This window comes from Mchenga conophoros, linkage group LG20, assembly GCF_057382185.1.
Source record: "Mchenga conophoros isolate Kocher_MC1m ecotype Shallow Benthic linkage group LG20, M_conophoros_male_GT1.1, whole genome shotgun sequence".
Classification (NCBI taxonomy): Eukaryota; Metazoa; Chordata; class Actinopteri; order Cichliformes; family Cichlidae; genus Mchenga; species Mchenga conophoros.
Genome location: NC_140545.1, coordinates 17,890,565 through 17,903,944, shown reverse-complemented (window position 1 = coordinate 17,903,944; position 13,380 = coordinate 17,890,565). Strand labels below are relative to the sequence as shown.

The 13,380-nt window shown below is 39.3% G+C and overlaps 1 long non-coding RNA gene across 10 annotated transcripts; it reads right to left on the bottom strand.

Annotated features, from left to right (window-relative positions):
- Nucleotides 1–279: 279 nt before the first annotated feature.
- LOC146550610 (uncharacterized) lies at nucleotides 280–10,172 on the bottom strand. 10 transcript variants are annotated; one of them, XR_014890246.1, is made up of 11 exons: nucleotides 10,124–10,138; nucleotides 9,838–9,918; nucleotides 8,460–8,620; nucleotides 7,760–7,921; nucleotides 7,469–7,507; nucleotides 7,174–7,293; nucleotides 6,870–7,031; nucleotides 3,064–3,177; nucleotides 2,180–2,337; nucleotides 1,695–1,752; nucleotides 280–749 (listed from the first exon to the last, which is right to left on the bottom strand). It is a non-coding gene; the product is annotated as an uncharacterized LOC146550610 (long non-coding RNA). The 10 variants fall into 10 exon arrangements; XR_014890243.1 differs by having other exon boundaries at nucleotides 8,460–9,918; nucleotides 10,124–10,172; XR_014890245.1 differs by lacking the exon at nucleotides 10,124–10,138 and having other exon boundaries at nucleotides 9,838–10,067.
- Nucleotides 10,173–13,380: the final 3,208 nt, after the last annotated feature.

The following is a 13,380-nucleotide window of genomic DNA, read 5'->3' as shown; positions in this document are numbered from 1 at the left end:
TTACATAGCTAATAATATACGATGTAACCATGGAGACAGTCAGTCACTTGAGCTAGCGGTGCATGTTTACTACAGTGAATAAGGTGATTGAGTGCACAGCGTCCACACTCTGCAGGGGGTAAAGACATTACTTCAATATTGTTTTATATTGATATATATTAGCCTTCTGTTGACCATCACCTCAGGTTCACCATTACAGTTTCAGATTACAGATGCACACTGTCTAAACACATTCAAAAACTCATGTCTCAGAAATAAGCACAGCTGTTCATGTTTGTCATTAGAGTTTTATTTGTAAGAAAATTATGAACTTCATATTGTGCATTAAATAAAAGAACATTTCACAACTCTGAGTCAACAGAAACAGGTAACAGAAATGTCTCTAATGTGTACAGTGTAGTGTAAGCATTAAAAGATCATAAAGGAAAAACTAACATTTATGTGAAACTAATTGTAATAAAAAATGAGCAGGTGCTTTATAGATTTAAAAGAAAGAATCTGAAAACAACACTTTTTTGGTCTAAGTGATCAAAGTAGAAAACAGAACTGATGTTCAAGAACAAACCGTAGCTGCACTAATATTACACATCTCGATCGTTGTACTGAACAGACATGTTGCTTTTAAAACCACATGCAGTGTGTGACCATGACTGTTCACTGAGACCATGAACGCCACTTCGCTGAAGCATTCTTCTTCTTCTTCTTGCCATTAAATTGGAAGCAGAAGCAGCACGAGCTGATTTGATCTACTGAAAGGAAAAAGCAGAACATCTGAGTTGAAACCAGTCAGCTGAAATCATTAAGACAGGAACAAATTCAATGCAGTGTCTCAAGTGGCTTAGCCTGTTACAACTGTTGATACAAGCTAAATACGGTTAACACACAGTGTCAGGGAGCTCCAGTGTGGGAACTAGTGGCTTTAGGTTTGTAGTCATTTAACTTTCATCCATTCATTCATTTAATTCAGGAGGAAGAAATGCCAGGTTGGTGCAGGCTGGTTACATGCATTTGGTCCCATGCTGTCTTTAATTAAATGACTTGGTTCATTTTATGGCTGGGCTGTATGTGGGGTTATATCATGTTATTTGGGCAGGAGTACCTGTCCCCTGTTAGACTTAGAAAGTTTCTCCATAAGTAGAGTTTCTAACTCTTCTAGCACATCTGTGGCTGACAGCTTTTTGGTGGCTCTTTTTACCCCACACTGGTTGTGAGTGTGTAAATAGCCCCACTAGTTATTTTGGGTTGCAGTTAACTAGGGAGGAAGGGGTGGGTATGCCATGATTAGGTGAATAACAATTATATGTGATACATAAATTTCACAATGCATGCATATATCTCTATCAATTAAACCTGGCTGCCATTTTTTACATTCAGTTATTTCTCTTAGAAATGTTGGAACTAAATAATGAATGTGTTACAGTTAAAGTGAAACACTGGTCAGTGTAAATGGCTCATTGGGACACAGAAACCTTTAAATTAAACCTGATATCTAGTGTCAAACAATATCAAAGCTGTAAAAGATGTTTACATTCAGAATTTATAAAACTATGATTGTAAATAAATTCAAACAAGTGAGCTTTTCTCTTTGTGCTGAATATCAACACTGTGGTTTCTTAGACTGTAAGCTGTACTTTAGTGCAACCAGTTGCAGAAGCTGCCACTCCAAATGTCTTTTGATAACAAGAAAAAAATACCTTTTCAGTACACGGCCTGAAGTTCTTCTCCGAAATCTTCTGCAATCGGCTTTGTCTGCTGGTTTGAAGACAATAAACCATAAAAAAGATGATTTAGTCACTTTGTCTGTGTCATGCAGCTCGAATGTGTCGTGTAACGATGTTGAATAGCCGTCGTTATCCCTCTGCTGCGTCAGTAGGATTGTACTGTACAGCATCTCATTGATATGTGAGGAATGCTAATGTAACACGATAACAGACTTACATCATTAAAATATAAAGTGCAGGAGATATTTAGATATTTTTTATATTTATATTACATTTTATAGCTGACGGATATTACTAAATAGATAGAATTTACTAAATAGCTGGATGAACATGAAAAATATGTCTATAATAACAAATGACCATGAGAGCCAGTAGAATTAATTCAGCTGGACACTCAAAAGACGTCCTTAAATGCTCTTTAAGTGGCAGAACAGATGAACAAACAGTTAATCGCTTACTTGAGATGAAATCTGCTCAGCTACTTTGAAAACAGCTTCTAACTGGTTCCTCCTTTAACAGGATGACTGCTCAGGGGTAAGGCCATCATGCAATCCAGCAACCTTTATGGTTCTGCTTTGATTCACCAGGAACTATTAGGGAAACCTTCCAGCGCCTCCTGTGAAAGACACAGGCATAAACACACAAACATTTATTAACATGTTCCACAGTGTTCCAGTTTGATTTTCTTATCCTGTGGACAACAACGTACATGGATGCAGGTTTATTGTTAACTTTTGTAAGGTTTATTTAATGAACATATCCAGCTGCAGCTCCACTGTGATCCTGAACTGGATAAGCACTTAAGAAAATGTGTCAATAAATGGACAAACATCAACTTACTATATTTATCCAAACAGACGGGACCAATAATGCTTCGCTGAGTTAGAGACTTTAACAGACTCTTCTATGTAAGAATGTCTCGTGCTGATATACCTGCAAACTTGACAACAAAGGTTTTTCAGACTACATGTAGCTGTCCTCTATGTCAGCTAACACATTTACATTTATGTCACACTTATTTCTGCTTTCCCATTTTATAATTATTACTTACATTTTGATTAGATACCTTGAGTTTGTAAATGATCAGATTACATAATTGGAATACAATGTATCCAATTCAGGGTTGCGGGAGGATGAAGCCTATCCCAGCTGATACAAGACAAAGACAGGCTGCCAGTTTATTGCAGGGCTAATACAACATGTGTAACAGAAAATCCACTTAAATGTTTGATATTTCTTATAATAATCATAATTATGACTATTATTTAAAGGTTTCTTCATAAATACATTTTGATTTTTTATAACCCCTAAAATATAAACCTGAGCTGTTTCAGATTCTGACCTCTGACCTCAGTGACCTGGCTGTGTCCTCACTGCAGCTCCCTCTTGGAAGTACGTCTGCTTCTTGTCTTCCCCCAGTGTTGACCGCCTGATATCAAGATATCACGTACTGTAACTGAGGAACAAAAAAGGACAAACACTTGCCTTCATTTAAAAGTACATTCATACAGAGATAATCTATGGAAACACACTAGTTCACAGTTTGGGAGGAACCAGTTCCTGTGAAACATTTCTGTATATGAACATCATGTGGAGAATGAATGAAATGAGTTCTTCAGGTGACTCAGCAGTCCCACACTGACAAATGAAATCTAGTTAAACTATTAAGCATATTTGCTCTTCTGAAATCTGTGTTAAACAACAACAAACATAAATTAGTAACAAAAACTACAGCTGAGTATAGGCTTTACAAACCACCAGCAGCCATAATGCTAAATTTTAATCTTCAAATGTTTCTGAGCTGTCTTCAACCTGCTTTTAGCACATTAAAGTCTCAATAAATAAAGTCAATGCAGACTCAATCCTAAATGTTCAGCACACAGAGACACAGAGGTACTGTTTAAAGTTTAGTGTTAACTTGAGTCACTGATCATTCACAGTATTACAGAGTCTGGCAGTCTTTGCATGATGTCCACGTCACTGTAAGTTTCTAGCTGACTCTCAGGTGTGCCAGCAGGAAAGAGTAATAATAACCTGCATCCTGAGGTTTGTCATGCAGGATTAAAGGAGCCAAGCTTTGTTCACACAGCTAGGATTGTATTTTACACTGACCCTGGGTCAGTATCAACTTCAAGAAGACAGCTGTAACTGTTGATAGAAGAATCACACACACATATTTATGGCTTTGCCTTATAGAATTCAGCATCTCAGTGCTCAGGAAATAGGTTTTGCAGCTGTTTGAGCTAAGATTTTCAAGTTATTCACAAATTAAAACCTATACTTTGTGTCGGGCAAGAACTAAATTCAAATGCATGTAACAGTGAGAAACGCGTTTCTCATCAACTTCATAGAGCTTGCTGTAACTTTTGATAGAAGACTCAGACAAACATATTCATGGCTTTATCTTATAGACTTCAATATCCCCCCAATGTGTGTGTGAGTCTTCTCTCAAAATTTACAGCTGTCTTTATGAAGTTTATGGAAAAATGCTTTATTTCACCACGTTAGTGCGTTTCTCGCTATTACATGCATTTGAATGGAGTTCTCGCCCGACACAAAGTATAGGTTTTCAATTTGTGAATAACTTGAAAATCTTAGCTCAAACAGCTGCAAAACCTATTTCCTCAGCACGGAGATGCTGAATTCTATAAGGCAAAGCCATAAATATGTGTGTGTGTGAGTCCTCTATCAAAAGTTACAGCTGTCTTCATGAAGTTGATACTGACCCAGGGTCAGTGTAAAATACAAGTTATTCACATAATGAAAACTTATACTTTGTTTCGTGCAAGAACTCCATTCAAATGCATGTAATAGTCAGAAACGCACTGTCTCGGCGAAATGAAGCCTTTTTGTACAACTTCATGAAGTTAGCTGTAACTTTTGATAAAAGGCTCAAAGCAGAGGGATAACGACGGCTATTCAACATCGTTACACGACACATTCGAGCTGCATGACGCAGACAAAGTGACTAAATCATCTTTTTTGTGGTTTATTGTCTTCAAACCAGCAGACAAAGCCGATTGCAGAAGATGTCGGAGAAGAACTTCAGGCCGTGTACTGAAAAGGTATTTTTTTCTTGTTATTTGATATTGTTTGACACTAGATATCAGGTTTAATTTAAAGGTTTCTGTGTCCCAATGAGCCATTTACACTGACCAGTGTTTCACTTTAACTGTAACACATTCATTATTTAGTTCCAACATTTCTAAGAGAAATAACTGAATGTAAAAAATGGCAGCCCTCAGGCCAGGTTTAATTGATAGAGATATATGCATGCATTGTGAAATTTATGTATCACATATAATTGTTATTCACCTAATCATGGCATACCCACCCCTTCCTCCCTAGTTAACTGCAACCCAAAATAACTAGTGGGGCTATTTACACACTCACAACCAGTGTGGGGTAAAAAGAGCCACCAAAAAGCTGTCAGCCACAGATGTGCTAGAAGAGTTAGAAACTCTACTTATGGAGAAACTTTCTAAGTCTAACAGGGGACAGGTACTCCTGCCCAAATAACATGATATAACCCCACATACAGCCCAGCCATAAAATGAACCAAGTCATTTAATTAAAGACAGCATGGGACCAAATGCATGTAACCAGCCTGCACCAACCTGGCATTTCTTCCTCCTGAATTAAATGAATGAATGGATGAAAGTTAAATGACTACAAACCTAAAGCCACTAGTTCCCACACTGGAGCTCCCTGACACTGTGTGTTAACCGTATTTAGCTTGTATCAACAGTTGTAACAGGCTAAGCCACTTGAGACACTGCATTGAATTTGTTCCTGTCTTAATGATTTCAGCTGACTGGTTTCAACTCAGATGTTCTGCTTTTTCCTTTCAGTAGATCAAATCAGCTCGTGCTGCTTCTGCTTCCAATTTAATGGCAAGAAGAAGAAGAAGAATGCTTCAGCGAAGTGGCGTTCATGGTCTCAGTGAACAGTCATGGTCACACACTGCATGTGGTTTTAAAAGCAACATGTCTGTTCAGTACAACGATCGAGATGTGTAATATTAGTGCAGCTACGGTTTGTTCTTGAACATCAGTTCTGTTTTCTACTTTGATCACTTAGACCAAAAAAGTGTTGTTTTCAGATTCTTTCTTTTAAATCTATAAAGCACCTGCTCATTTTTTATTACAATTAGTTTCACATAAATGTTAGTTTTTCCTTTATGATCTTTTAATGCTTACACTACACTGTACACATTAGAGACATTTCTGTTACCTGTTTCTGTTGACTCAGAGTTGTGAAATGTTCTTTTATTTAATGCACAATATGAAGTTCATAATTTTCTTACAAATAAAACTCTAATGACAAACATGAACAGCTGTGCTTATTTCTGAGACATGAGTTTTTGAATGTGTTTAGACAGTGTGCATCTGTAATCTGAAACTGTAATGGTGAACCTGAGGTGATGGTCAACAGAAGGCTAATATATATCAATATAAAACAATATTGAAGTAATGTCTTTACCCCCTGCAGAGTGTGGACGCTGTGCACTCAATCACCTTATTCACTGTAGTAAACATGCACCGCTAGCTCAAGTGACTGACTGTCTCCATGGTTACATCGTATATTATTAGCTATGTAAACAGCTTCCATAGATACCGCCATAGCTCTCTGCAGCTGTAACACTTTCACACTTTGCAAATCATTTCACGATTTTGATAGTTATGAAGACAGAATATGTTTTTAAGGTCATGCTAGGCGGTTGCTATGGTGGTTGCTGTGGACTTGGCTGGACCACGTCCGATTCCTGTTATTAGCTGTCCGCCGTAGGAAGGCTGCGTTCCATTTACAAGTAGTGACAGTCTGCCGCAACTCGAACTCAAACCCCGCTTTGTTCTTTAATTATAGGCCTTTTATAGCCGTTCATGACACGGGCACACACACACATAAAGCACTTTGCCTCACCATGAGAATGGAACTTTACCTAAGATAACCTTTAAAATATCTGATATAGGATAGAAAAAATGAAGCAACCAGAGATTTAATGATGAAGACTCTGGGTTCTGTAGTGACCTGAATGACTCTTTGCATACAATTTATTGAAGAGGACTTTAGAATGCACTTTACATTTAGACTGTTGCTGTTTAATTTTTTACATTGTTGCGGTGTTATGTCATGAATAAAGTTCACCTGCTGGGGGTTTGATGGATCAGATCATCATAATCAATGGGTCCTGAGGTGGGCGGGACTGTCTCTGGTGATGTCACCATGAAGGAACAGCATCTGGCACGTGTTGCTGAAACATCCCAGTACACTGGTGTAGTTTCCTCTCCAGCTGTTTGACATTTGACACTTCAACATTAAGGAGAAGAAGAAGAAACAGTGTTAGGTCAGGTGACCACATGGTTTCTAAAGTAACTGACAGGAAGTAACCAGGCCGTTAGAAATGGATGGCATGTGTTTAGAGTTACTGGAGTTGGGTAACTCTACTTACCAAAAGCAGAAGCACACAGATGAAGGATCAGATGCTGAATGTTGCAGGAACATGCTCGTGCGGTGGTCATTCAGTGCTGCTCCGGCAGGTTAGACAGTCCAAGACTGATATACTGCCCATCTGAGAGTTTGAAAACACACATGCAAAGATGTATTTTGTATTACAGTCAAAGTTGGATGTTCATTTTTGTCCTTTAAAAATGTTTGTGTATTTGAAAGCGCTAACATTTAAGGATGACTTGGATCGTCTCCTTTAAAGGGGAGACAAGTGTATCCACTGATCCACGTCACTTTACCTGGATGATGACTCCTCTCCCCCTCACTCAGAAACGCTCCTAATATAACCAAGCAAATAAATAATATTGAAAATTTACTTACATCATTACAAAAACAGGAAAAACATCTCCCTTTGATTCTATTTCTCCATTCCTGCTGAACATCAGGCAACAAATATCTCAATAAATCACAGTAAAATGTAAAGCACATGTTTTCTCTGCTTTGTCTAACCTCTGCAGAGCCTCTGTCAAGAAAAACATATCTGTAAGCATAAAACAAATATACATTTCATAACACGTCACTGGACAAACCTCGGTCAGTTGATTTCCTCTGTGCAGTGTAGACGAACATCAGTCAGCAAGTCAAGGTGGTGAGATGGACTGGTGTCCTTTGTGACTCTGCTGGTTCTTCTGAGGAAATACCACCGTCTCTCCACACCGTCACCATCTGTGAGCACAAACTGCTGCTCTGCTCTGCCAGCATGTAGGAAATCACATATCACACACACAGGGGTGAAGAAACATTAGAACTCAACTTTGGATACTTTAGATCTAAACAGATCAAAGTAGCTCTTAGCTTCAACAATCAGTGAACAGACAAACAATGATACCATACTGATTCTGTATGAATACAATATGGTATTTTCAATACAGGTGTCAAATTAATTTACTAAAACTAATACAGATATATGTATTTTTTTTTTTTATAAATTCGTTTGCTAAATTATAAGAATATATATTTTTTCATTTAACAATTGCAACTGAAAGAAATTAAATATTGAACAAAAATATATTGTCACATTCTGAGCATGCTCAGCATGCTGACAGACTTGAAGTTGCTACAGATTTTAAGAAGTGATAATTATAGGGAAAAAACTTCTCTTTTTCATCCGTTTAATCAAACATTTGATGCCTTAGATGTCTCAGTCCTATAGCATTCTGCAACTACAACTAAGCTGAAGCTTGGATTTGGCTGCAGGTGCCCTGTACATCCTTCTCAACATGTGGGTACCATTTAATCACACTTCTTCCTGAGCTTTGCTTCGTCACAAGACCAAAGGTGGCATCCCGTGTCACGGTCATATCATCATCCAGAAGAAACATTTGAAGAAACATCATGGAGAAGAAACATTTACGCGCCTCCCGGTTTTGTTTTCTGATCCTGCAAAAAGACTGAGGACAACAAAGCCCAGAGAACACGAGATACACAACATCCAACATTCAGACTCAACAGCCTCCATAAATGAAGAGCACCAGGTTGGTTCAGTTATAGTAGATGTCATGGAATTTTTTAAATAAAGTCTGCAACACAGAAAGAGCTGTGATCATGCTATTTATTACTGTGCACAGGAGAGCAAACACACATCAAACATCACAGTTCAGTCATGTCAGCTCTGCCACTTCACGTGTCTCGCTATGAAACCTAACGGATCAATGGTTATGCTGTTTTGTGCCCTTGACGTTATCAGCACCTGTAAAGGGAGTTGTTTTCTCAAACTGCTGAAGTAAGTTCATCTAGTTTTAGAAACCTTCATTGAACAGTCTATAACAGTGTCACAACTAAGCATATGCATAAGCACTTAAATGCTTTAAATGAGAATAACATAAAATTTCTATTACAGGAGCTAGAGCCTGTCCCAGTAGTCATAGGTAGAGCACACCTGGACAGGTCACCAGTCTGTCAGAGGACTAACACAGATGCAGCCTGAGTCAATCCTAAATGTTCAGCACACAGAGACACAGAGGTACCGTTTAAAGTTTAGTGTTAACTTGAGTCACTGATCATTTGCAGTATTACAGAGTCTGGCAGTCTTTGCATGATGTCCACGTCACTGTAAGTTTCTAGCTGACTCTCAGGTGTGACAGGTGTGCCAGCAGGAAAGAGTAATAATAGCCTGCATCCTGAGGTTTTTCATGCAGGATTAAAGGAGCCAGGCTTTGTTCACACAGCTAGGATTGTATTTTACACTGACCCTGGGTCAGTATAAGTATCATACAGTTTAAACGAAGCACTGAAACTTGCACATATTTATTACAGATGCACTGAAGCTAATCGAGATATTTGCTGTCAGTCTGTGGCTGCGATTAAACACTTTACTGGAAACTTTATTAACTAGTAACTTCGTCAGTCATGACAGAAGCTAATATTTCTGTGCTAACATCGTTTAAACAGTAACAGCTTTACTCCAATATAAGCTAACGTTTACACCGTAACTTTAAGCTAGCACCATAAAGACGGTAAAACACGTAATAACATCTACAAATGCATCTTAAAGCTGTTATATTAGCACTCGGTGTATTACTAACATAACCACATTAACATTATTGACACTCGCTGGTCTGACTTTTAATAGTCATTCTATAAATGCTGTCCGTTTAAACGGTCTTACCTGTACACACTCCTGTATCCACCGGATTGCAGCCAGAGTGGATTCTGGAGTCTTCCCACGCTCCTGTTAGTGATCCTCCATCTGGATGGATGATAACAACCTTCTGAACAATCTAGCAGGAGATGGTCCATATCTAGGGGATATGGACTGACAACAGCCGAAGCGGGTGAATAAAGTCACCCAGTCGCTAGCTGTGCGATTACCCAGCATACACCAGCACAATATTAGGCACAGCACCACCATAGACATTTTCAGTGGTTTTGAATGCAGGACATGGTTATCTTACCTTGTAAAATGCATGACAATAAAACAGCTAACCACCATAAAATGGTATTGTGTGTGTATGTATGTGCATGTGTGTGTGTGTGTGTGTGAGAGAGAGAGAGAGAGAGGGGGGGGGGGGAGAGATCAAAGGCGTGCGCTTATGTTTTTTCTTGATCAAGAGTGTGCCTCCTCTCTCTTATTGGATGTATGGTATAGCATGTTTATTCAGGTGCACCTTTGAAGTCTATGAGAATACTTTGCAGCCTGGTCTGAGTGGTCATTTCTGCACAGACACAATGAAGCGTGCACTCAGTTTAGAGGAGGCTGTTGCTGCAGTTTTGCACTCTCCACAAGCAGTGGAGATACTTCTGACAGCGAAGAAGAATTTTTGCCAGGCACCGAGGAGCTTTGCAGCTCATGTGCGGAGGAGGAGAAGGAGAAGGAGGAAGAAGAGCAGGAGGAAGAGACAAGACTGGAGGATGGCCAGTGGAGATCTAAAAATGGAGAAATCATGTGGCAACCCACACACGAAGAGGTCCTGCCATTTTTTCCTCCCCCCATTTTAACCCCAGGACCAACCCATTATGCAATTCGTATAGGATCAGCAGCCCTGTGAGCACTTTCCATCTTTTTTTTTGCAGAGGACATTATGCAGCTAATCCTGCATTTCACCAACCTGCAGGGGCAACAGGTCAGTAAAAGACTGGAAGATGAGGAGTTGCAGGCTTACATGGGGCTTGTGATGCTGGCTGGCCTGTACAGGTCTCAACATGAAACGACAACAAGCCTGTGAAATGGGGAGACAGGGCTCTTCTGTTTCATGCTACCATGTCAAAAAAAAAATGATTTGAGCAAATTAATCGGGCAGTAAGATTCGATGATCGTCTCTCCCGTCCAGGTCGCTATGGGTGGGGGGGGGGGCTACAAGTCCAGGACTCTGGGAAGAGAAAGCCCCACATCATCCTGGATTATAACAAATGCAAAGGGACTGTGGATCATTTGGACCAGGTAAGCACAGTTATAAGTAATTTATTTGCCAAATTGTTTACCGTTTCTCATTGTTATAACTGATAAAGTCAGATAATGTGATTATAATAGTTTTGATATGAGATGATAGTTTTAGACTATGATAGTTTTGATAGTTACAGTAAGGAGGGGGGGGGGGGGGGGTCCAGTTTGACGCCCACAGGCAGGAAGAATCTCTTGCTTATGGCTGTATAAATCTGTTCATGTCACCTGATCATTTCTTTTTGTTTTGCAGGTTTGTGGCAACTACTCCTGCCGTAGAAGGACACGTAGGTGGCCCATGTGTCTGTTCTACCACATGATCGAGGTAAGCTGCTATAATGCTTTCATTCAAGACAGCTGTAACTTTTGATAGAAGACGCATATAAACATATTTATGGATTTATCTTTTAAAGTTCGATATCCCCGTGTTGAGCAAACAGGTTTTGCAGCTGTTTGATCTAAGATTTTCAAGTTATTCACAAAATGAATACCTATACTTTGTTTCGTGCGACAACTCCATTCAAATGCATGTAATAGTCAGAAACGCACTGTCTTGGCGAAATAAAGCGTTTACAACTTCATGAAGACAGCTCTAACTTTTGATAGGAGACTCAGATATGCGTATTTATGGCTTTATCTGATCGAATTCAATATCCCCGTGTTGAGCAAACAGTTTTAAAGCTATGTGAGCTAAGACTTTCAAGTTATTCACAAGATGAAAACCTATACTTTGTTTCGTGCGAGAACTCCATTCAAATGCATGTAATAGTCAGAAACGCACGGTCTCGGCGAAATAAAGTGTTTTTGTACAGCTTGAAGTTACCTGTAACTTTTGATAGAAGGCTCAGACACACATCAATATGGCTTTGCCTTATACAATTCAGCATCTCCGTGCTGGGGAAACAGGTTTTGCAGCTGTTTGAGCCAAGAGCTTCCAGTTATTGAAAAAATGAAAGCCTATACTTTGTTTCGTGCGAGAACTCCATTCAAATGCATGTAAAAGTCAGAAACGCACTGTCTCGGCGAAATAAAGGGTTTACAACTTCATGAAGACAGCTGTAACTTTTGATAGGAAACTCAGATATACGTATTTATGGCTTTATCTTATAGAATTCAATATCCCCGTTGAGCAAACAGTTTTAAAGCTATGTGAGCTAAGATTTTTAAGTTATTCACAAAATAAAAAGCTATACTTTGTTTCGTGTGAGAACTCCATTTATGTTACGCCCCTAATCTAGGCGTGTAGGGACGCACATAAGGTTGGAGGAGAGAGATACAAATCCCCGCCCTGGTTCCCAAGCCAAACATCCAAACCAGTTGTGAGTAAAAAAAAGGTGATTTTATTTAAGGACAAGAAGCATAGCTCCAGGGTGAGCCCAAGCCAAAATAATAAACAAAACCAACTAAGACCCACCAGCAAAGACTAACTAAACCCTAGGAAAGAAAAAGAACAAACAAATGACAGAGCTATCCCTCGCTCCCTGACCAAGAAAACAGGAGAAAACGATTCCAAAAGAAAAGGCAGCTCACCCCTTCCGCTTCAGCCCACGAGTGCCTAAGCTCTCAGCTAATGCACTAGGAGCGGCTTTTACAATTCACCCTCACACAAATACACAAGATAAGCACAGGCTGGGAAAACCATGGTCAGGACCGCGACGGCTGTCAGGCTACTCGCTCGTTGCACACACTCTCTCCCTCTCTCCCCTCTGGAGCTGTCAGAGCGGCTTTTTGAACGTGGTCACCTGTTCCATGGTCCAATCAGCTGCTAACTACTCTTCATTAGGGGAGGGACCTGTAAAGTGTCTTAAACACAGTAAAGAGACACGTCTCGCATGTAATAGTCAGAAACGCACTATCTTTGCAAAATAAAGCCTTTTTGTACAACTTCATGAAGTTAGCTGTAACTTTTGATAGAAGATTCAGATTTACGTAGTTATGGCTTTATCTTATAATATTCAGTATCCCCGTGTTGAGCAAACAGGTTTGAGCTAAGATTTTCGAGTTATTCACATAATGAAAACCTATACTTTGTTTCGTGCGAGAACTGCATTCAAATGCATGTAATAGTCAGAAACGCACTGTCTCGGCGAAATAAAGTGTTTTTGTACAGCTTCATGAAGACAGCTGTAACTTTTGATAGAAGACTCGGATACACATGTTTATGGCTTTATCTTATAGAACTCAAGGTCCCCGTGCTGGGAAAAAAGGTTTTGCAGCTGTTTGAGCTAAGATTTCCAAGTTATTCACATAATGAAAACCTATACTTTGTTT